The sequence below is a fragment of the Ambystoma mexicanum genome, chromosome 5q (assembly GCF_040938575.1).
Source record: "Ambystoma mexicanum isolate Mex_15411 chromosome 5q, UKY_AmexF1_1, whole genome shotgun sequence".
In the NCBI taxonomy this organism is placed as follows: Eukaryota; Metazoa; Chordata; class Amphibia; order Caudata; family Ambystomatidae; genus Ambystoma; species Ambystoma mexicanum.
The window spans coordinates 1,109,751,090-1,109,776,460 of NC_090933.1; positions in this window are offsets into that span (position 1 = coordinate 1,109,751,090).

Below are 25,371 nucleotides of genomic sequence, written 5' to 3' on the forward strand. Positions count from 1 at the left end.
TGGGGGGTGAGGGTGTGTGTGGGAGTTGGGGGGGAGGGGGAGGGGGTGAGGGTGTGTGTGGGAGTTGGGGGGGAGGGCGAGGGGGGGGAGGGTGTGTGTGGGAGTTGGGGGGGAGGCGGAGGGGGGTGAGGGTGGTGGTTTTTTTGTACACGTTCCTACATAAATGTTGAATACACTGGTTGTTCATTCCCAAAAAACAGAGTGGACATTACTCATTTTGCTTGTGTCTTTTGATGTCGCACATTGCATGGTGTACATGTATCCCCACACCCAGTGCCCAATGTCCTCTCACCCTCACACCCTCAGCTGACTTGTGAGTCAGAAATAGTGTCCAATCAATGATTGACGCACTGAACGTCCCTCCTGTGCATCGGCACCGTGCTGCTGTCCTGCCATTCCTTCCTCCTACCCCTCATCATCATCTGGTGGTAGCAGTTCCACGTCAGGGGGCAGTGGCACGTTCCGGCGGATGCACATGTTGTGTAGCATTACACATGCCATGGTGATCTTGGACACCTTCTCGTGGCTGTAGATGAGTGCCCCACCAGACCGGCTGAGGCAACGAAATCGTGCCTTCAACAGGCCGAAGGTCTGCTCTATCACCACCCGTGTACGGGTATGGGATCTATTGTAGTCCTCCTCGTGCCTGTTCTGTGGGTTGTGGACCGGGGTCATGAGCCACGGCTTTAGAGGGTAGCCAGCATCACCTGCATGGAAGTGCAAAGGAGGTAATTGTGGGTGCATTCATGGTGGAGAATTGTACTAGTCTTACATGGCCGCAGATGATTACTGGGATGAGTGTGCATCCCCCCCTTTACCACCCAGGTGGGGTATGCATCCCCCCCCTTTCCCACCCAGGTGGGGTATGCATCCCCCCCCCTTTCCCACCCAGGTGGGGTATGCATCCCCCCCCTTTCCCAGGCGACCTGCAGGTGACCTACTCACAGCCCCAATGCACTGCCATGGCCCATTCAGGTTACTCACCAAGCAGCCAGGCACATCGTACGGCATGTCGCTCCATGTAGCGTGGTAGTGTTGAGTTCCGCAGGACCAAGGAGTCATGAGTTGATCCGGGGTATCGGGCATTGCAATGTGTGATGGCATTACACACCATCTGGACGTTGATGGAGTGGTATTGCTTGCGGTTGTGATACGGCCCCTCCATGGCATGCGGGACCACTAATTCCACGTGGGTGCAGTCGATGGCACCTATGCAATTTGGCATGCCTGCCAGTGCATGGAAGGCAGCTTTCGTGTCATATATCTCCTGGGGAGTACGGGGTAGGGATATGTATTCCCTTGTGTGGGTGAGGAGGGCATCCAGCACTTGTTTGAGTATCCGTGAAAATATGGGCTGTGAAATGCCATGCATGTGCCCCACTGTATACTGGTAGCTGCCTGTGGCGAGGAAGTGGAGCACAGACACTACCTTCAGTAGAGGGGGGATGGCAGTGCGGATTTCTATGCGGCTCACTGTATCATCATGTATCATGTCCACTATGCTGGTAATGGTGTCCCAGTAAAGCCGGTACAGGGTGTGGATCTGCTCTGGTGTGAGGTTGAAGGGTGTGGCTCTGATGCGGGGGATTGGGGGCTGCCGGCATGGTAATGGTGGCTGCACCGGTAGGGCATGCTGGGCCTGTCTCACCCTCCTTCTCCTCCTGTGTATCCTCTGTGGTGGGGGTTGAGGTTGTTGTAGTTGCTGTTGTTGTAGTTGCTGCCTTGCAAGCAGGGCCTCCAGCTCTAGGAATGCTGCTACAATTGGTATCATCTTGGTGTGGGAGGGGGTGTGGTGTGTGGGTGTGCTCCTTTTGTGCTGTGCCAGACTCCATTGCCTCCACCTGTGCTGATTGAGTGCACCTGCTCAGGGTCCTTAACACCTTCTCAGCGATGCCGGTATTTACTCCATGGCGGTAAGGTACTTTGCGGTCTTGTGGAGGCCGTTTTTTCCATGTCCGCTTTACTTGGGATCAGCTCCGGTTTACGCCATGCCGCTAATTACGGCATGGCGTGTCGGCACGTGCCACTAAACCGTTATTTACGGCATCGTACTTTACGACGCCGTAAATAACGGTCTGGTGGGTCAGAATGGGCCGTAACGGGAAACGATGCCGGTATTCCTTTACCGGCATCATTTTTCCCTTACCACCCAACTCGGAATGAGGCCCATTGGACGGACTAGCTGTGGCTGCATGTTTCAATTCTTTGCACTTGAGCACTTTGTAACCCAATCCATAGCAACTTGCACTTTAGAAGGAATCCATATTGAGGGTCCACTCGTTTGTAGAGTTTGGGAAAAATCGTTTTGCTGATGAAGGCCCTTGCATGAAATTCTAAGAAATTCCTTGCACGATACCACTTTGTATGTTTTTTGATGAAATAGGAATTTTAATGTGTGTGTAGATTCGTGTTGTTTCTATGGCTTTGTTTTAAAAATGTAAGGACTGAGAATGAAGTTTCAATGTTTTTTCTAAGTTGCAGTTTTATCATTTCTTGAGTAAATACATGTATTGTAAAGGTTTTTTTTAAAATCACAAACAATAATAACAACATAATAATTTGTGGGAGGCAGGGGGTACAGAAGTATTTGATTAAATCATTTTGAAGGCTCCAAGATGTTTCCCAGGTTTAACGTTAAAGTGTGGCAATGTTGAAATGTTATAAAGCGTGGGTTAATAGAATACTTTCAGATGTTCTTCCATTCGAAGTGTGACTCCAGTTGAAAAGGACCCAACCGCTTAGGATGGTCCCTCTTGCTGGGGTGCCCACCGGTAGTCCATAGAATGCTAATTCCTTTGATGTGTACGAAATGCTGTAAGGGGAAGCAGACACTGTGTGCCTAATAAAAGCCTGGCTTCATGATCTAGTTTTCTTGCCATTATGCATCTGCACTGTGAACCACGTGGCATTGATTGCTTACCATTGATGGTGGCACTGATCTGATGTCCACATTCATTCTTTCAGTGCTGCTTCTGCATCTACACATGCATCCCACAACAGATAGCCACAAACATCTGACTCAATGGGCTTTGTTTACAAATAAAGTGCTAGGTCTGTGCAAAGTAGTTAGCGCGAGCAAGAACAGTGCGCGGACACAATATACAGCGCTGGGGGCTGATTCATGAAATGAAATGCACGCAAAAGCATGCTGCGCAAAGAAAAACGAGTCATCTGGAACGCTGACCGCACAACCTCATGCCAAAAAGAAAATAGCGCTGTCAAACAACAAGTGCGCCTGCCCCATGGAAACTGCTCACTGCAATTATACCATTACTTCCACTCCTGTCTTGCGACCGACAAGTCCTTGCTCAGTACCCACACTTACCTGCGCCCCTGCCACCTACATTAAGGCAGCACCCACAATTCTGCTGTCATCCTAATACTCATACTAACCTGCGCCCCAGCCACCTACATTAAGGGAGCACCCACAAGTCCACCCTTGTCCCTCGTCCCAGTATTCCCACTAACCTGCTCCCCAGCCACCTACATTAAGAGAGCACCCACAAGTCCACCCTCATCCCAGTATCCCCACTAACCTGCGCCCCAGCTGCCTACATTAAGGCAGCACCTACAAGTCTGCCCACATACCAGTGCCCACGCTAACATGTGCCCAAGCTGCCTGCATTAAGGCAGCACTCACAAGAACCCCTCATCCCAGAACCCACACTAGCCTGTGCCCCAGCTGCCTACATTAAGGCAGCACCTACAAGTCTGCCCACATCCCAGTACCCACACTAACCTGCGCCCAAGCTGCCTGCATCAAGGCAGCACTCACAAGACCCCCTCATTCCAGTACCCACACTAACTTGTGGGATGTTTTAACCCACTCATCCAAGCCCTGCAACATCACTGTGCATTTATGGCAGCAGAAAAATAGGCTGCCACCCACTTTTGCCTATATTAGTGAGCACAGGAGGTCGCAGCCTAAAACCACAATTGGGCTACACACACAGTAGCCTGAAACCACTTGGAAATAGCAATACTGATTGCCAAAAGCAACCCAGAGCTGTTTGGGAATTAATTTTCTTGATTGTCAAAATGTGCTCAAATCATGGCTCACAAATCACCAAAAAGATCCAACCTTCTTGTTGGGTGTTTCACATGACTCTACCACAAGAATCCACATCAGTACAATGTCAGCAAGAATCATATGCTATCAAGCTAAATCCCCTTTTAAAGATAGACAGCTGTCAAAATGGGTTTAGTATCGTTACTCGCCTCTGTCAGGTGCTGGCTATTTAAAATTCTGACAGGAGAGCTGTGTTGCAGAAGCTAAATATGCCAAAGAAGAGGAGTCCATCAAAATGCCATATAAAGTGCCACACAGTGATTCCATTCTGAAAAAGACTTGATTTAAAGATGTATTGCTCATTTTAAGTTTAGAAATGTATGGTTTTCTTCACAATTGATCAGAAAGTAACCTGATGCAGCTAAGACTTCAAAAGACTTGCTTCCCTGAGAACCCTTCACACCTGGGGCCTTCTCACCAACAGGAGAGGAGGTCGAATGGACATGCTAATCGGAGGGAGAAGATTTTCCCTGCAGCCCGGAGGAAGGAACAATGGGGGCTTTGGGGATGAATAGGAATATGCTGCTTTGGGTGTAACTGGTCAAACAACTGCTCTGGGAGAGACAGGCCATGTGACATCTGACTCACCCAGCTCTGGGGGGACGGACCAGACTGAAATGTGAATTCAATTGAGAGAAAATGTATGTTTTATAAAATTGCTTATAACAAATCTTACCGAGCTGACAAAAATATGAAACTTTGGGATTCTTGAAATAACAAATTCACTCACGGTTCAGGACTAAGCTGGACGCCGTACGATGTTCTGAGACCAAACCCTGGGATTTATTAATATTCTAGATACAGTGTTTATGCTAGAAACATAAAAACTTACAGTAATATGCTCAGAGAGGGTGTGTATGTCTGTGTAAAATTGGGTGCAGAACCAATCTTGGCAAACCCACCAAAATCACAAATAAGTTGTCATTTCTGAACCCAAGCACCTAGGAACATGAGACTTGAACAGAGACATGCCTTGTTTAATCTGTTATGTGTACATGTAGTCTCAACAACTTGTGTATCTGGGAAATATGTTTTTGGGAAAAATTGATTTTCTAAGTAAAAGCAAAGGGGAGTTTCTTCACTAGATTGTAAAACACAGCATCACTCTGACTCATTCTGACACGCTAATCCTTTCTCCAGTCAGGTCTGTCAGGGGTTTTGACCCGTGTTCAAGCTATTATGCTGCAACATTTGTGCTGTGGTCTTAGGAAATCCAAGAGGGCGGAAAAGCCCACATTGCGCCAGAATCCAGGAAAACCACGCAGTATTGCGCAAACCAAAATGGTCGCCTGACCTGCCACCCACCAGTGCGAGCGTGATAGGCCAGGAGTGCCATGAGTGAAATGTGTGCCAAAGGAAAAACAGCAGTACCAGTGGCTAAAAATAAAAAGCGCTTGAAATCACCTTTGTTTCTCTGAAATGCAAGCTAAAAATGCCGATTTTAAACATTGCAAGATATTCAAAAATCTCAATGAACACCAGCAGACATTTGGCAGAATGTAGTCTTGTGTGCATACAAAATCTGGAAAGAGAAAGAGCCCAAAACAATGTTTATAACAAAACTGGCTGAGCTGTGGATGTCAGCAGCTCAAGTGAAATTGGACTGAAAGACATTAAAATCTAAATGATTAAAATAAATGAGTAACCTACTGTTGAGTGTCACATAGTTTGCAACTGTTAAATGTCATAGTTTTGAACTTAGAATCAGTGTTCTAGCTGCATGTGTAAAAATTGCATGCAAGATTGGTTTGAATGTAGAAAACTGGGAACCAAAGTGACATTTAGCTGAAGCCTGGCTTGAAGAGAGTGAATTCTGCCCGGCAACTACCCCCGACAGGAGTTGAAACTTGATCAGCAGCTGTGTTCCCAGGCCTGGCTGCATTCTGCTGCCCCTGCCAAAAGGAGATGACACCTCTCTGATTGAATTAGGGGAGGGGCACCTGGGGACTGCAGGAAACTAAACAAAGCACTGTCCTTGGCCCAGGCAAATGTTAAATTAGTGGGGTCGTAAATGGCTTCCTCTTGGAAGGAAACGGGGAGGGGCACTGCATCTGTGAGCAAGCTGAGCTTCGGGGAAGTGGATAAACCAGAAATTCCACCAGGTGCTTTGGAAAACCACACCCCTTTGGGGCCAGAGCATAATTTTAAAAAGATGGATAATTCATAGTGCGGACTTGTAAAAATTATATAAATAATATCATCATTCTTGTGATTTTTCTGTGCACATTTTAAGAGGTGTTAGGACTCGGTGGTATGTTCTTGGGGATAGTAGCAGAAAAAAGGTTGTTACTCCAAATGAATGCATGTTAAAAATCTGACACTTTATCATCTGAAACCCATATCCCTGGTGCACATTTGTGTAAAATCTCAAAAGGTTTAGAGGTTGCTATCTGGATGAAAAGGGCAGAATTCTGTCATAAGTGGACACGCCATCTTACAAAGACAGGGATCGGATGGTTTGGTGCTACAGAAAATATGTTAACTGGACATATAATATTAGAAAAATGGTACATAGATAAATATGTATTTGGATCAGAAATAGATTTGTGTGCAATTTGACAAGGGGAGGATCCTTTGACCATAAACCTACCTCATCACTATGACTCACAACCCAGTTCCCCCAATCAAGGGAGAGAGGAGGAACTAGCCAATGATAAGTTGAGAGGGTTGGGCATGCAGAATGAGCCGACCCACCCACTTTTTCAAAACACATAAAAGGAGACTGTGCATGACAGGCAGGACATTCACTCTTCACTTTCTGCTGAGTATTTTGGCGGACGACTTCACATCCAGACTACAGATTTTGCATCCAGACTGACTCCAGAACAAAACTCCAAAAACTCTAGAACCCAACAGCTGAACTCCTATCAGCAGGCCTTCAAAACCTAGCAACCAAACAAAACTATTCAAACAGCCGGGCTGAGCTGTCTGATTCTGGCTAGTACCCTGTGCCAGTACCCAGAAAGCAGTGCTGAATCCAGAACCACAGACTAGACCAGAAAGCAGAGCTGTATCCAGAACCAGAGATCCGTGCAGTGCCAAGAACTTTTGCCAGAACCAGAGACCAGACCGCTGTGAGCAGAGCCGTCAGGAGTCCAGTCCAAACCTGACCAGATCGGGGACGGAGGCCCATTCCTTTCAAAAATATAGTGTGAGTACTCAGCCAGAACTGTGCAAAAACCCAATCTCTTAGTTTAATATGATCTAATTCAAACTATTTTAACCTATTGAGAACTGCATCATAGAAATCGTGTCCCTTCTTTTGATTCAAAGCTGCAAAACTGTCATCTGTCACTCTGAACTTTAAAATTTAATTTCGAGAATCTACCTTCACAAAATCGTCCGTATCACCGGAACCGTTTGTCCTAGGAACGTAATTTCACCTTAAAGCTAAGATTCTAAGCTTTCCAACGAGCCCTAAACCGACTTGCTACTCTTATAGTGCCTCGATAATCGCGCTCGACGCACTCGGAAAAAGTGCTGTGATCTGCGATTTGGCTCAAATTTCTTCACGTGTCAAAATAGCAGCTCATTGGTTTCCTTTGCTGAAATTCGTTTGCAACCTGACAATCATTCATAGAGCATTGCTAAAGTGATCCTGAACTAATTTAAAGTAGCTATCACTCACTCTGAACCTCTAGAGGGAATTAAAATAATTTTTAGCATATTTTTCCCTTCTTTGCATACCACCTTTAAAGTACTTTGCCTGTGTTTAAAATCATCCCTGTTGATCTAAGCTTGCTAGGGGGGAACTGAATTGGGATTGTACTGTGATTGTCTTCCTGAAGATTGTGTGTGTCACTTCCACCTCCTTACATTGCATAGAGGGGGGGTGAATTGCCAAAAGGGAAAAAGTGATTATATTATGTTTTGATGAAATCATATCAAGTTTATTCCTGTGTTGCTTCCTTTCCACCTTGCATTTCCTTGTACCATATAAAGCATTCTCAGCTACCTTATCCTCTATACTACTCCTAAGTAATTACCCAGTGTGCTAGTATCACATCATCCATTGTTGATCACTCACTGTCATATGTCTAAGTGTGATATCAATTATTAATTTATTATAAAAGTGCGATATATATATATTGTTTGATTCTCAAATAAACCTTTTAAATTTGCAAAACAAACTTACTTCTTGGCTCAGTGGGGTCAGGGGGATTCTAAGAGACGGGTGTTATATAAGGGTTGTCATCCAGAGTACACAAACTGGACATAAAAATATATAAATAGGGGCTTCCCTTGAGCAATCCCAGACAAGGCTCTGACTTAGTGGGAACGCTTGATTGGAGTCATTAACAGGTCACAGGGAATCCTCTAACCTATCAAATCCTTAGGGGGTTGGGCATGTAGAATCAGCCTTCCCACCCACTTTGAAAACACATAAAAAGAGACTGCTTAGGACAGGCAAGGACACACTAATTTTTCCACTTCAACTGATTCCTGTGCAGCACCCTGCCGGAAGACTCCAAATCCAGATAATATCCAGACAGAGGCTCCAGATAGATCCAGAGACCAGCTCTAGAATCAAGCTCAAGAACCTGGAGAGAAGCCTAATCCACAAGCTGAATCCTCTTCAGCAAGCCTTCAGGATCTTTTGCAAACCTGATTCTAACCCCTAAACTCCCCAGGGGCTCTCACATTCAACAGCTGGGCTGAGCTGTTCTATTATAGCTTATAACCCTGTGCTAGAACTCAGATCCGGACCCAGAAAGCAGTGCTATAATCCAAGACCCGTCAGATCCAGTTCCGGAGGCCAAAGACCACCGTGCAGTGCTGAACGCAGAACCCAGAGGGCCTGAGACCTGTCCGGTGGCGAGTGAAGTTAAACCCTTGACAGATCTTTGACGAGGCACACTCCATTCCAAAAACTAGGAGTGAGTATCTAGTCTAGAACTGCGCATAGTCATCTCTAGTCTAAAGTAATCTTATCCCATCCATTTCAACCTGTCCAAAACTGCATTTAGAATTTTGTGTCCATCCTGTGATTCCAAATCTGTAAAGCGCATCTGTCATTTCTGAAATCTTGACTTTATTTCTGAAAATCTACCTTCACAAAAACGTCCGTATCTTTTGAACCGCATGTCCTAGAAGCGGAATGTAACTGTCATTTTAAAGCTAAGGTCCTCAGCTTTCCTAAAACAACATTCCAGTTCCTTATAGTTTTTCCGTAATCGCGATTTACGCACGCGGAAATGTGCCGCAAATTGCAATTTAGCTCAATTTCACCACATGTTAAAATAACTGCTTCTTGCTTTCCACTGCTGAATTTCGTTTTCAATCTGATAATCACTCATGAATCATTGCTAGTGTTGACCTGAACTAATCCAAAGTAACTCTCACTTATCCTGAATATCCGTTAGTGAATTAAAAGCATTTTAGTATATTTTCCCATCCTTTGCAATTACATTCAAAAGCATTTTGACCTGTGTTTTAAAATCATACCTGTTTTCTCTAAGCTTGCTGGGGGGAACTGGAATTGAACTACATTATTGATTGTATTCTTGAAACCTGTGTACCCTCCTTCCCATCTCTTCATACTGCATAGTGGGGGGAGTGAGTAGTCACAGGGGGAAAAGTGACCATATTATCTTTTGATTGAAATCATATCAAGTCTATTTCTGTGTTGCATTCTTTCCCATTATTGCATTTCCTTGAATCACATAGGTATTCTCTGCTACAGTATCTTTCATATTCATACTTCTAAGTGATTAAAGAGAGTGTCAATTTTGTAATATTACTCATTGTTGATTCCGTCCATATTCATAAGTGTGCTATTCAAATATTATTTTATTCACAAAAGTGTGGTATAGATATTGTTTAATTCTTCAAATAAATCTTTTAATTTGCAAAACAAACCTACTTCTTGGCTCAGTGAGGTCAGGGGGATTCAAAGAGAGGGGCGTTATATAAGGGTTCATCATCCAGATTTAAGAACTTTGACATACAAATATATAAAAAGGGGCTTCCATTGGCATCCCAGACTAGGCATTGACTTAGTTGGAGTGCTGCATTGAAGTCACTTACAAACCTGTGCCCCAGCCGCCTACACTAAGGCAGCACCTACAAGTCCCCCCTCATCCCAGTACCCACGCTAACATGTGCCCCAGCTGCCTACATTAGGACAGCACCCACTATCTGCTCTCATCCTATTACCCCAACTAAACTGTGCCCCAGCCACCTACATTAATAGAGGACCCACAAGTCCACCCTTGTTTCAGTACCCCCACTAACCTGCGTCCAAGCTGTCTACATTAAAACAGCACCCTCAAGTCCACCCTCGTCCCATTACCCACACTAGCCCGTACCCCATCCACCTACATTAAGGAAGCACCCACAGGTCTTCCCTTATCCCAGTGCCCAGACTAACCAGTTATGCATCTTGAACAACTATGGCCCAGTTGACTGTGGAGTACTTACCTACCACATCTCATCTGGGCTGTGTCTCCCATGAAGTACACCTAGCAGGCATCCTTCTCCAACATGATCACTTGGAAGCAGTGCTGGTGAATCCAGGACAGTCACCTCGTCCACGGCTTCCCATCGGAGCACACACAGCTGTACAACAACAGCCAACCATACTGTCACTGCACCCTCACTTTGGTCCCTTGATGTTCAGGTGACATTGTCTACATGTGAGGTGTGTTGCCCAGTGAATCAGAGTGAGACCACATCCCTTCTCGTCATCCTCAATACTAATAAGCTATACCTGTTCAGGAAGTGTGAGCACATATAAAAGGACACGCAAATGCCAAAGGGATACCTAAACAGATGAGGTAGAATGAAAGAAAATAAGGTACAAAACATGAAACCTTGAGAAGTGAATGGGCAGATGTAAATGAGATGCCAACAGATACCCCAAATCCATCTGCTCTGTGGAACATCTGGGCACACACCTAAATGAATGAGAACCAACCCTCAATAAGGGACACAAAACATCATCATGAAATATACCTCTCATCTTCAAATGTCTCCCCACATTGCCACCATCATACACATAATCCAGAACATACTCAACCAACATTGATACAGCGACAGCAAATTTGCAATCCTCTTGCACAAGGAATGGCATCAGGCAACTAGCCCTTGCTACCCCCCCATCTTTGTGATGATCCTTTCCCTACTTGTGAAACACATGTCGGCATGGCCATATGGGCAAGTCAATCAAAGAAATGACACCATGCGTACCTCAAACAACCCCCAACATAACTAATCAGCACATGTAAATAGGAAGTGACATGCAAACACCAGCATGCATGGTTGAGACACCCACAAACACCATGTACATTAATGACCAACATGCTTCTAATGCAAGGCAAGGAAGTAGCCAAGCAACAGATGTGTATGACAAAGACATAAAACACATGCAATTCCAAACATGTCATCTCCCCACAGATATCATTGTCCACATTCATACATTGGGCACACAGGTATCACACTAAACAATACACTAACATGAAGCATGCACACATGTCCTACAGCAAATAGGCCAGTCCGGATAAGATCCACAGAGGTGGCTAAACACAAATAACTGCTATAGGACATGCTTAGTTGGAGATCACGTTAAAATAAATGAGCACATGGAGAAAGCAGCACTAAAACATGCATACACCAGCGAGCCAAGACATGCTGCACATTGCACAAAGAGACGGCAATCGGTTGCAGTTGAACAATAAAATATAAATATATTGATGTAAAACTATGTACAATGATGGTAACTTAAAAATTGTCTGCGTATAAATAAAACAAAAGGAAACCTACAACTAGTGTACTATATACATGAGCCAGTGAGCTAGTCCATGCCTATCTCAGACAATGCATCATCCAAGGTCTATTCTCCCTCCACATGCACCTCTTTCAGGCAGGCTGCCATTGTTCCCCGGAGGGTTTGCAGGTTCTCCCTCATTCAGGACTCAATCTCCTCCACTGCTCTGCAGGAATCCTCCAGGATGGCAGCCTGAATATGTGCCATCCTCTGACAGTTGCAGCCTCATGTGCTTGTTGCCTCTCTTGGTCCTGCTGCCTCACGAATGCCAACTAAAATGGCACCAGTGCCTGCAAGCACCCTTCATGCCTCGTGCCTCACTTGCACTATACATGCACCTCCTTTCCTCCTCCTGCTTGCAATGCCTTCAACGGTTTACCTCCTCAATGACAAAATCACCTGCTGACTGGCTATGTGTCTGTGGTGCAGGTACTCCTTCCCTTCCAACTACATGACAATCTACGTCGGGGGAGTGCAGCACTTGCATTGCCATCGAGTGCCTGCTGTTCCTCTACAGCCTGTTCCCCTATATGTTCCTGGGCAGGCCCAGTGGCCACCTCATCTGCCATGGTATGGACTTCCACCTCCACCAGGGACACAGGCACATCCAGCATGGCCAATGCAAGACAGGGGCACAAGAGGCCATGGTGGTAGCTGGCATGGAGGCCCCAGTTGAGTTTGAATGAGGCACAGATGAAGAGGAGGATGGGGGCTATTGTAGTGGCCTGTCCAAAGTTGCCACTAGAGAGAAGTGCTCCTGCCATTTGGGACAAGAACTGCCCCATCTGCCTGTGATGCTCTACAAGCAGCTCATGAGTTGCTTACAAAGCATCACTCCAGCTGCCCATCAGCAGTGTCAGCACTGCATCCCGAATGCCACATTGGCCGGAAGTGTGGGCTTTGTCTGAGTGGAGGTATTGGTGAAAGTGTGCAGTGCTGCAGCAGGTGGCCCTGAGACAGGAGGTTGTGTTGACCACTCCACAGTGGACTGCACAGCACCCTGTCTCAGGGCCAGGGGTGCAGCCTGCACATCGCCCACAATTCCCCACCAAACACCATAAGCAGGCCTGCAATGGTCTCCTACTCAATCAACACTGACACCTCTAATGTGGTCTCCATCTCTTGGGACCCCTGTGTGGTAATGTCAGCACCACCACCATCCTGACCCTCTGCTGCTGAGGTGCCCACCATGACAATGGAATCATGGGCCTCCTCCACAGAAACATTGCCAGCAGAATGGGATGCTCCCCCAGGCCCATTGCCTTCAGGGGAGGCATATACAACTGGGCATACTTGGCATCTGCTCCTACATATGGAGGCCTTTCCCCTGGGATGCAGCTCCATAGCACAGCTCGTACCAATTTCTCCAGCTGCTGCAACTGTGGAAAAGGGAACAAAGAACATAGAGATCAATCATAAGTGCCAATGCATGTGTGCTCTCCCCAAGTGCATCAGTAGCATGCTATCAGAATCAGTCAACACGCAACTGTCCCACACAAACAGGCCCTTGCTCAGAAATGTGACAGATTCCAGTCTGAAGGCAAAAGGACAAGTCACAATGATAAGACATGCACGTGTGAACATAGTACATTTATGTCTGGCCACGTACACATGACATCTCTGCACACATCACATTCACAATAAAGCAGTGACCTAAGTGCATCCTGCAGGCAGGGCCATGGAATGGGCACCTGGCCATATATCTCTATAGCACCAGAGGCACATCTGCACCCAACCACATCTACCAACATGCACACCTGACAGTCCAGAATGAAAGCAAGCAACATGTACATGCACCCGTTGTTGAGGATCAATGCTCTTGCTCCCAACACAAACAAAATTCATGATGACATATCATGTATACGCCGTCATTCAGTTGCCTGATGGACCCCAATGTAGATTCAGATAGTCAAATGCAAGAAATTGCCATGACTACACATCTGTACATATGTGTCAGTCTCAGCTGCTGAGTGGAGATGATGCAATCATGATGCCAAATAGAACAACCCATATAGGAGCATGCAAGATTGCACCTGCCATGCCCAAACACTCAATCTGGCAACTGTTACTGTTAGAGGCCATAATATCAGCATCTCACAGTGCATGCAAACAAGCATAGATTGTCACCAGAAGTGGACTGAGCTCATACCTACACATGCCCACTCCACAGATGTGTGTCATTACATATTTCCAGCATTGGCATGAGGCTCTATACCATTTGAGAATTGTGCAACACACACGCTGTGGAAAGCACTAACCTGATCAAGCCATGCACCCATGCAGGACATACCATATCTGTGGAAATGTACACCCTGTAAGTACTCACCAGCAGCCTGGCTACATGGACTGCTGGGTTTATTCTCTCCAGGATCCACAGTTGAAGGGGTGACACCGGATGGTGACCTGCATGGTTTGAATAAGCAAAACAAAAGAGGTGTTGGCTGGACGATTTAGAATGAATCTTGACCTCTGGCATTGCTCGGGGCAACCCTCCAGCCCATTGTTCTTTGTCTGCCAAGCCATTACAAAAGAAGAAAGGCCATATGCAAATAAGGCTGGGGCACACCCCAAAAGGGGCAGTGCAGCCCTCCATGGTGGCACCTGACTCAAGGACTGACTTTGCATGACGCTAGATCCTGAGGTCGTCCCAGAACTTATTCACATTTTCCACTGTACAGACTGCCACCCCCTACACATTGATGGCAGCCGTGATGTCCACCCAGATCTGTTGACAGTCACAGGTTCCAAGCCGCTTCTGCAGAAGGAAGAGGGCATCATAATTGGCCGGGACTTGATCACCCAGAATGCCAATTGATCCAGCTGAGAAGTTGACAGCCCACAGGCTCACCTTGGGGGTGCTGGTCCATGTTGCATACATGGTGCACAGAAACTAATAGGGCGAATCTGGGCTCTGACACATGTGCTGCGAAGCTGTGGTGGACTTATAGAGGTGTGAAAGTCCTTATATGGCAGATGAGGTGGTCACAGAGCCTGGCAGGAGGGCCACAGAAGAACAGGCTAAGGAGGAATACCAGGCACTTCAAGGCAGTGCCAGTGGTCAGCAAGTCATGATTCACTACCAGGCAGCAGGACATGTTGAGGTATGGATGCAAAATAAGGCTGTACCAGGGAAGATATGACACAAAGCAGGAGCTACATGCACGAGACAGCAGCGGCAAAAGCAAAAAGGGCCCTATGCACATAATTCCCACGTTGGACACAGCGCACCGACAAGCATAACTCTGTAAATGATCTGCCCTTCCTTGCGTACTTGCAGGTGGCAATATTTTGGGGGTACAAAGCAGATTATCTGGCATATATGGAAGTGGCGTTATCCAGGGATTACAATGCGGATTTTGCACTGAAATTTGCAGGAACTGTGCCGTGAAAACCGCTTTCTCCATGAGTGGGAGGGCTCTGTGGAGAGGGAGAGGACGAGGACGCGAAAGAGAGCAGTAGAGGATGAGGCAGGAGGTCACAGATCACATAATGCCTGTGAGGTGGAGAGGTGCACTGCTGAAGAGATCCACAAGAGGACGGGGACCTCATGTGATGGACCAAGGAGAGGTTTGTCCGCAATGTGACCTCTGCTCAGGCTACTGGAGGTGGATCACAACATGTGGATGAGCTGACTCCAATTGAAGAAGTTGCAAGTGGCCTCATCAGCAATGAGCAGGTTGTTGGTGTGAGAGGCATGGACACCTATGCAGCCTCATCAGGCGAGTTGCACGTCTGCATGTTATACATGCTTTTATATACTCATGAAATGCAATCAAATGTTTGTTCAACAGTTGGTCAGGGTCATTCCCAGCCATCCTTGAGTACTACAGTAAAACAACTACATGGTCACTTCCATTACAAGCTGCACATCCTAGAAGGTAGACTCTTGAACTCTGTTTGCAGTTGACATTGATCTTATAGCACACATTACTGTATACAGAATTGTTTAGGCCAATACACCTATATGAGGCAATGGCCTTGAAGACACATGTAATTGGCACACTCACAGTGCCATGCTTGTGGATAGTGCATTGTGAACACAAATGTGAACTGACATGGAATATAACAAACCGAATATAAGGTCAGACTACAGCCGGGCATAAGAGACCAAGATATACTGTCTCTTTTACTCACACTTTCACAGTGTGTTTGTTCTTTTTCTTTTCATTGACATGGGGCATTGTACTTTTTAGATAGTGTTCACGTGCACAAATTACTAACCCACATCCCAGGTCACAAATACTATTGGCCAGTGAATGTCTAATTATGTACATGATTTTCGGACATTATGGTTTGTAGGTTTGTAATGTAAAAATTATGCAATGTAACCTTTTAACTACTGCATAAAAAAAGTAAACAAACAGCTTACAATAACAAGCTAAATGAAAAATTGAAAAATTAAAACATTTTTTGTTGTATATACTGTTAGAGTTTTGTGTTTAGTACCAGCTATCATGTTATTTTGCTTAAATGGTCGCCTAGAATGACATGTGCTCCCATTTGGGTTAACAAAAATTAGTGTACTTTTAACTAGTTACGTACACCCCTTAGACTCACAGAGGGGAGGAAAACCCCCTTGTTACAGCTTTGCCAGCCCGCCAGTCCTTCCCGCCTCAGGGCAGTCTCTTTTCGTTATATTATGGAATATAACAAAGCAGTTGACAATTTCAGCGTTATCCATACACCGGCCGTGGCGGCCAGAGGACACGGAAGAGCGACAGTGTCAGTGAGAAGTTACATGAGGGTGAGTTTGAATCAGCAGTAGCGGTGGTTGGCCGAACGATGTTTGAGTGATGATCATTCCACATTTGGATTGTCAATTATTCACTGGTCATGCAAGTGCACACTGGTCCTATCCATGTTGCAATTTACTAACACATAGTTGAGATGCATGTGAGTGTTGGCAATGGACAATGTGGCAAAGGGGGTGATGGGGATTTTAGAAACACAAATGCCTGCATGCAGGTTTGGTCAGTAGGAGAAACGGAATACTTCCACATGTTGCAAGTAGGCTTGGTTGAAGTAGATCAGGGACCTCCACCCATCTACTATTAGACCTTCCACTCTCATACATGTTTGTACATATGCATGGTCGCCTACTCCTCCAATCCGTGGCTTGATACAGGACCTAATATGCATTGGATGTTAGTCACCTGTGCCTTTCACATTTCTGAATGCCTGGTTTCAATGTGTGACATATGTGTGGCTGGTCCTATTGTGTCTGTATGCATTAGGATTCACCTATGCATATTCAGCCAGGTCGGTAAGCCTCTGAATATTGTTGTCTGACTTGTGCAGGTGAGGACTCAGTGGGTGAAAGGAGGAGGAGGAGGAGGAGGATGGGAAGGAGGAGGAGGAGGAGGAGGATGGAGTACAATCATCCACTACTGTAGCCTGGGGTGCTGTGCATGGTGAGAATCCCCTTGTGTTGCAGGTCATCATTAGCAGACCTGCTGACTCTACTGATGATGCATCCGAATCTGATGTGGAGGGCATACTGTGGGACATGATGGAGGTGATACTACTGAGTAGCCCAGATGCCATGGAGCTCCTTGAGTTCCCGGAGGCTGGTGTCAGTTAGAGTCACTCACTGTGACATGCCTGTGCTTCTACATTCAAGCTTGGTAGGCCCTGCACACGTGGTGGACATGTGTCTGCCGGAAACTCAGAGTGGGAGGAGGAGTTGCTGTGTGCAAGTGCCCAATGGGTGAGGTCCTGCAGGAGGTGGCCACGGACCTCCATTGCCTGGCCGAAAATGCATCTCCTCAAATACTGCGCACACAGCCAAACTCCGCCTCTTGCAGAAGGAGAGGAGAGGGCACATGCAACAACTGAGGCAGGTGATTCATGATGATGGTTCAGCTTTGATACAATCCCTACATGATAAGTTGTTGACCTCAAGGGACTATCAGCGGCAGGAGATGGACACCTTCAGGGAAACCCTGCATGTGTATATGTTGGCCTCAAGAGGATTCCAATGACAGGGCACAGATTCCCTGAGTAAATCCCTGCATTCAGAGATGCTGGCCTTAAGGGAATCGCTCCAATAAAACATGGATTCCTCTTCATGATGAAGTGTCTGCCACAGGCAAGGGACATCCACTGCCAATATATGTATTCCTTGAGACAATCTCTGAACATGCAGTTGGAGACGTCAAGGGTGAGCATGCATAATGACTCTTTGGCCACTGGCAACATCCATCATAAGGACCGGGCTCAGACCTTGCACAGTTGAGCATTGGTCTCCCTCTGCTGGGTTCAGACCTTTCACAGTTCAGCAACACTTGCCGGGGCTCCCTTCCCCAAACTGTTTACACTTCAGGCCTCCCTCAGTTGGGCCAAACTTCTTTTTGGATGTCGAAGACTTTCGAATATGCAGACTTCCTTTGCAGGATCACTTTGACTCAGAATTCAATGTTCAACTTTTCCTCTCACCTTCTCTTGGGGTTAATTATGTTCACTTTTGCTTTTACAGTTCATTCACTTTTATTGCCTCAAACAATGTCCCTTTCAGGGAGACTTTCAAGTGGGCTGCTCATTTTTGCCAGACCACTCTGTTACTCTTAAAGTTTATTCAAAGGTCTGCCTTTCCTTGCGTCTCATCCACACGCTTGCAACCTTCACTTGTTATATATTGTTGCAAACATCAGTCTTTCTTACTACATACCGGTCTCTCAGGTCGCTTGCCAACTCAACGGCTCTGTGCGGTTCTTTCTTGCTTTTTCGATTTCCAAGGTTAGTACCACAGGCTTAGCCTTGCCTCCCCAACTCTGCCATTCACCCGGAAGGGTCACTGGCATCCTTGGAACACAATGCAGTCTTCGATATTGGAATCTGTACTTCGCCACTTGTCTTTTGTGGCCTTGTGGAGGCAATAACCACCTGTAGGGAACTCTCTGGGTTTTACCAACCCGCTGCTCTCGTCCATTTATTTGTCGCTCTGCTCCCGTAGGCTTGCCTTCGCCCCAGAAGTTCTGCTCATACTCGTGTTCCACCTTGCTCAGAATGTCTCTCTAGGTTCTGCCTTTTTTCCGTGTGAGGAGAGCTAACTGGAACCAGATGTCTGCACTTGAAGTCAAGTGCCTGACTTTCCCTGACCGAATTAGCGGGACATGTCCAGTACGATGTGAAGCGTTAGTCTTGTTGCTCTCAGTTGCCCTCTTCCTCAGCCAAGTGTTTGTGCAGAAAGAGGGATGGGTTGGGACTTTGGATCCTAAAAAATAGGATGTGTTGGATGTACAAAAAAGGGGGGAATACCATGTCTCACCATCGGCTGCCTCAACCCCACTCCCTGAAGACCTCTCACCCAGGTGATCCTCCTGAACTGGTCCACCCTGAGGGTATGGATCCAAAGGTGTAGGTCGTGCTCTGGCCACTTGAGAGAGAGATCCCCGGGACTAGAGTGTGAGACACCATCTGGTTTCTCACAGTAGTTGCCATTGACATGCATGATGCCTACCCTGCCATTACAGATCACCTGCACATTGATGAAATGCCAATTTTTCCTGTTGCAATAAATGTGCTCAGTGTCTAGGGGGTTACCGTGTTACATGGATGCAGTCGATGGCTCCCAGGTAACATGGGAAAGTGTGCAAATGCATAGAATTCCTGGTAACACTCTCTGACTTGCCTGCAGTGTGTATGGCATGTGAATGTGCCTATGCATACGTGCTAGGATGTAGTGCAAGACCTAGTGGAGTCACTTTAATGATGTGGGCTGTGAAATACCCCCAACAATGGCTATGGTATGCTGGAACAATCCTGTGGCCGGGAAGGGTAAGGCTGATAGCACTTTGACCATTAGTGTCACAGCCTATGAGCACATGGTGGGTGACACCAGGTCATTCTCCCATTTGCTGACCAGGTCTAGGATGACATGGGGAGGCAAGCAGTGGGCCTCATTATGGGTCCAGTGGTAAAAATCATAATTACCGGTATGCCGGTGCAACCGTGTCCGTGAAGCACTTGGGCCGGAATCAACGGTTGATTCTGTGTTAGCGAGCACGCGCATCCCGGCATGCCAGAAAAGGTTGCACCGGCATGCGGGTAATACCACCAAACCCCCCCAAAATCCCCACACTGCCACCCTCGGTGCCGGTGACTCTGATTCCGGCTCCCCGCTACCGGACCCACCGGCACTGGTAACAACAGTGCTGTTATTACTGTGACCGGAAATAAGACGTTAGCCGGAAAAGGAAATGGACCAGTGGCCATTAAGGTTATCTGCAACTTGGAGGTGCACACCATGCTTCAGCAAGGCTGAATTGAACATGCTTGCAGATACCATCATCGAGCATGCTGACCAAATATTCAGCCACGACCTCAGAAGGCAGGCCCAGTTACACAAGACGGCAATATGGGAGGAGGTGGCCCAGAAGGTCACAGCAGTTGGAACAACACAACACACTGTCTGGGACTGCCATGAAAGGTGGGACAACTTTCTTCTGAGGGTGCAAAAACTCTTGTCGGCCCAGCGCACCCAGGGCATGGCCACAGGAGGTGACACTGCATCCCCCATCCACCTGCAGCCACGGGAGGAGACCTGCAGTAGCGTGCTGCACCTAGAATCGATTGAGGGAGTTGGTGCAGTGGAGCCCAGAGCCATGACACCGGAGGAGGCTGGTGACTTCCCATAAGCACAATGTCACATCATCCACCTTGTCCACACTGAATACAACAGAGTTGACAAACATGTCAAGTATGTCATGCACTACGCCAGTACAGCCCTACCACCACCCCCTGCAACCTGGTTGCACACATCCACATACACTTTGCACCCAAACCTCTTTCATACCCCACTCACACAGTGAACATAACACAGGCCCCCTGTATCGCCCTCACAAGATGCTCCTGCTGGCACTCAGACACACATCACCCTGACACAGCCTAACTTGTGTTGTTACCGCCGTGCCAGCACAGGCCCAAAGTCACGTCAGTGCCAAGCATCTACACCACCAGCAAATGACCTGCTATACACAGCAATGAAACATGTGGCACCCTCATCCCATCCACCACGACCCATGTTGCAAAATCATCACCGATGTAGTAAATGCCATGGGCAGCAGGCGCATGTGGAACACATCCATGACACAACCAGCCACAACAAAATATCATACAGCTTGTGTGCGACACCCATAACGCCCTAACCGGGAAACACTAGTACACCACAGAAGAGCCACTGCACACACCATGTAGGCAGACCACACATTCACCCGCATAGTTTCCCTAACACAAGCATGTGTGCACCATGCCATGGCCACCACCATGTCCCTGACACAGCATTGTCATCAAAAAGCACTAGCATTCATGTCTGTCTCCTCAGTCAACATCCATCACTGATACCCTGCGTTTCTGACTCCCTCAGGCACATCATCTGGCAATGAGGCTGGCCAGCCAAGTACATCCAGGGCCACCAGGCCTCGCCACAGATATACCACCACCACATCCACAGAGGATTCCACAGCATCTTCCGGCAGACGTGAGAGTGCATCCACATCCGCATCCCACCAGCTGGCCACCAACCCAGAGGCACCTGCACCCCTGCCGCCCACCATCCCAGTGGCACCTGCCCCCCTGCTGGCCACCATCCCGGTGGCACCAGCACCCCTGCCACCCACCATCCCAGTGGCACCTGCAACCCTGCCGCCCACCATCCCGGATCCACCTGCACCCCTGTCCATGTTTCTCCAGGCCTTCCTGGACCAAAGGCACTTGTCTATACCACTGGCTCCCTCCACTAGTACCACACCAGGGAGTTCTTTACAGAGGCGTCGCTAGGTGCGGCTGTCTCAGCCTTCACAAACTCACACCCCGGAACCCAAAAGGGGCCAGAAATAGGGAATTTATGCATGGGTGCCCTGTCTGAGTACTCTGCTAATGTACATAGTTATACAGGACATGATATGCACATGGACAGTTTAGTGAGGGGGTGTGGAGAGGGACAGTTGGGAGGGGGTGGCGGTGAGGGGATAGTTGGGGAGTGGGTGTGGAGAGGAACAGTTGGGGGTGTGGGTTTGGGGATGGTTGGGGTGTGGGTGTGGGGAGGGACAGTTGGAGAGGGGCGGTGTGGGCTTAGTTGGGGAGTGGGTGTGGGGAGGGACAGTTGGGGAGGGTGTGGGGATAGTTGGGGAGTTGGTGTGGGGAAGGACAGTTGTGGAGGGGGTGGTGGTGTAGGGATAGTTGGGGTGCACAGTATCACTAGTATACCAAATTCACACGTGTACATAGTTTGTAATCACATAATATAGTTGGCGTGGCAAATTGAATTCATGACTGGACAATCATTATTCCGTGTGATAGAGATTATTTGCGTGCAGTGCCCAGTGGGCAAGGTGACCTGTGCCACGTGTCAGACAGGTGATTAGAAGTAGTACTGTATAAGTTCATCCCATGCAACATGTCCATCCATTCCGTCATGGCGCTGGCCAATTTCCTGATGATCATCACTGTCATCTTCCACATCAGGTCGGTATATTTCCATGTCGGGGGGCAGGGGGACACTGCGTCAAATGCACATGTTGTGCAACATGGCACAGGGCAGCACTATCTTACCCACCTTTTCTGGACTGTACATCAGTGCTCCCCCGATCTGCTCAGGCAGCAGAACCTTGCCTCCAACATGCCAAATATCTGTTCAATTGTGCCCGAGTATGTTCATGGGCACAATTGTATGCCTGCTCGTGGATGTTGCGTGGTTGCCTCACGGGTGTCATCAACCATGGAGACAGGGGGTAACCAGCATCACCTGCAGGGGGCCAACAGAAAGTGTACATTGTCATTCCTCTGTCCATGTAATGTTGACATAGGCTTTATAGTGATGATTTCAGTGAACACACATGCACATGCAGTATTCATTTAAGCTCACATATGTCCTGTTTCAGGTTCCTGATCTGCCCTATGTAAAAATGCGTGTGGGTGGTGTGGTTTGCAGTGTCATTCACTTTGGCTATTTGCATTCACCATGACCTCCGACCTTTGTTATACCAAAGACAGAATATGAAAATATGCTTCTATCATTGTCGTGTTAAGATGGAAAATTGCACAACATGTCCATGTGTGAGTGCACATTTGTATTTCATATAGTTAGCATGTGTGATTGTGTTAATAAACGGGATATTATATTGTGCCTCTTTTATTATATATTTTGGCTAAGCCCAGTCGCTCTGCGAAGAAAACCGCATTGCAAAAGTTCCGATTCTAGATCGACTTCGCCGCCATTTTCGGTCCATCCGCCATTTTGATTTCCATTCCAATGTAACTCTGTATTCTAAAATGGTGGACAGTGTTTCCCGCTTGTAACTGAGACATCCTGCACTTTGTACATTAGTTAATGTATAAACTGTCCGTTGGCCGAATGTTGGCTTCAGCAAAGAGACCTTGTCCCAAGCCTGACTTGTAGACAGAGGATTGTCTGCACCAACAAGTCTGATCCACGGACATACATTGACCACAATGTTGAACAAATACTGAACGTGGACACTAGCTGAACTGCATTGTAAAGAATATGTTGCCATTGTAACTTGTTTGTATGTAAACTGAGGATGACCCATGTGCATATTGTCGGTCAAGCCAGAAGTGAACTCGGCACAAACTCTAGACCATGGATTATTAACTTGCAGAGGGGCTGGACATTATGATCGCAAATGTATAAAATGCACAACTGTTAGATGTCCAGTACCTCTCACTTCTCACACCGAAAGGGCTGGTATTCGCTGTGATGTACTGAGGGCCAGACAGCTATCTGACTTTGTTTCTTTGTAATTGTACAGTTTTAGAATAAAGATCTGTGAATCTTTATAAGCACGTGTTTGGTGTATTTTCTTTTGGGGTAATCAGCCTCGATATTTCCTCTTGCTTTTACAGATGGCGCCCGAATAGGGACCCTCAAGATTGATGCCATCTCATTGAAGATTGACGTGGCTATCGGACCGGGATCGGACGGTGAAAAAGGGGACCCCTTCCTTCGATGAGACGCGATACCTCAGCAATACTGCATGACCTGATCCCTGGACGGTGAGCATGCGGTCCGAGACGGCATCTTGACGAGGGTCCATATATCGAGGCGGGCAGATTTGCCAAAATCACCAACCACGAGGGTCCTTTGAGTTCTTTGATATCCGATCGGACCTCCTTAGAATTTGATCAGGTGAGTCGTGACCCAATTGTTAAGTATCCTGATAATTTGTCTTGGCGCATTGCACTCGCGAGTACAATTATTGATCAGGTAACACCAGTATTCTGATATGCATGGGAAATTGTCTGCCTGCTTCAGGGCATTATTCCACAGTGACAGACAATCTTTGGAATTTGGCAGACCGGCGCCAATGGAGGGGTCGTCGGCGTGTACTATGTACTGTAAGCACAGCATTGGTAGTATAGTGTTTAATGATATTTGGCACAGACAAACTACACATGCTTTCGAACTTCAGTGGCCAATCAATGGTAGTTTTGAAATTCCTTGCATAGAATACTTAGAATCTATATTATTAAAGAAAAAGGCTAGACTTGCAGCATTTGATGTATTACAGAACTGGAAGAAAGAAGCTTTACAGCAACTTAAAAGTAGGGAAAAACATTTGCACCTTCATATGACGAATGCCACAAAAGCGTTGTTATATGATCAAAATAAACAGTCTGAGTCAGTTAGGAATATGGATAGGGCTTTTTCACTGGGTATCCAGAAAATCTATCCTTCTAAAGACTTTCATGTATCTGATGAGTTGATTGACAAACTTCTAAATGAATGAAGGCCTTGTGCCACTGTGCCACCTCCGTATGTTCCTATTCCTGCTGTTTTGCCTCTTCCTGCTGTTATTCCTCCTTCTGTAGTTCCTCCTGCTCCTCCTATTGCTCTTCTTGTTGTTCCTCATCCTCCGGCTGTTGTTCCTCCTCTTGTTGTTGCTCCTCCACCTGCTCCTCCACCTTTGCCTGCTGTTACTGGTTTGGTGGGTTTGCCTGCTGCACCAGTGGCAGCACCCTTTTTGCCGAATGTACAAAATTTGCCTACTCTTCCAAGTGGTTCCGTACCGCTTGTAGTTGATCAGGGAGCGGGATCGAGTGTTATAACTCGTAATACTGTGTCTCCAGATTGAAAGCATGAATTGGCTGCATGGGCTAGACACTGTATGGAGAAGGGTGAATGAGCTGATGTTTTTGCCACTCTCAAACTTAGATAATTTTCCTGAGAAAAACGTTTTTCTTGAAGAGTTGGGAGATCATTTACATATTATGTGGAACAGATTAAATGATATATATCTCCCACAAGGGTTGAGGGGTTTGAATGTTTTAGCATATTCAAGAGATACTGCGGAGAAAGTATGTGAGCACGTCGAGAGGGTTTTTGAGTATAGAAGAGAGTTGGAAAGGTTGCGGAATGAAGAGGTAGATGGTGATAGTTTGGACGCTATGTTGGTACAGAAACGGTTCTTTCCTTGTCGTAAATCGATAAGTGAGGAAACACAAATTTGTACAAAAGATGCGATTAGGTGGATTTCAGATATGTTGATAACTCCCGTAGAAGTATATGACACGTATGGTC